Here is a 680-nt window from a genome sequence, read left to right on the forward strand (position 1 = left end):
CTGTCTGTTTTGTTCTTTTTTTTTCAGAAAGGTCCATATATTGAGCACGTAGAGTGAAATTGTGTAGGATTTAGATTTGGGCACCTCTAGGAATCGGATGCCGATTTGTTGCTTCTGATCGGACCAGTAAATGACCGTAGGATTGGAAGGAGCCGGACCACACGATCTTAACAAGGCAAACAAGGCCTGATCGTCAATTTCCATTAATTGAGGACTGATTGCATGCTTCCTACACAGATCCTGTAACTGACATCCGTTAATGTAGCCAACAACTCCGGTGCATGTGCAGCCTCGGCTGGTGTACGTGATTTTAGGAACAAATTTGAATGCTTCCATCTAAACGGCTTCCGTGATGCACGTCCGTACTATCCAAATTTATCTCTTGTTAATTGGAGATAATTTGAAAAAATACGTGTTATTTGCAACTAATAAAATGCAATAACTAACCATGTTTCTTTAGTCACAATTATTTTGTGCCGAGGAAATATTTTTTTTCTACACTGGAAGCACCGTTTCGTGGAGAAATGCTCTTACTATTTCTTTTGAATATAATCATGGCAGATCCAACTATTTCTTTCGGTAATGAATTATTTTTACTGTCATGATTAAGCATGATTCAAAGAATTTGGGATGTTGCTTCAAAAGAATTGGCGATGATGCTTCAAAAAAATAACTATTTG

Source organism: Lolium rigidum, chromosome 6, assembly GCF_022539505.1.
Source record: "Lolium rigidum isolate FL_2022 chromosome 6, APGP_CSIRO_Lrig_0.1, whole genome shotgun sequence".
In the NCBI taxonomy this organism is placed as follows: domain Eukaryota; kingdom Viridiplantae; phylum Streptophyta; class Magnoliopsida; order Poales; family Poaceae; genus Lolium; species Lolium rigidum.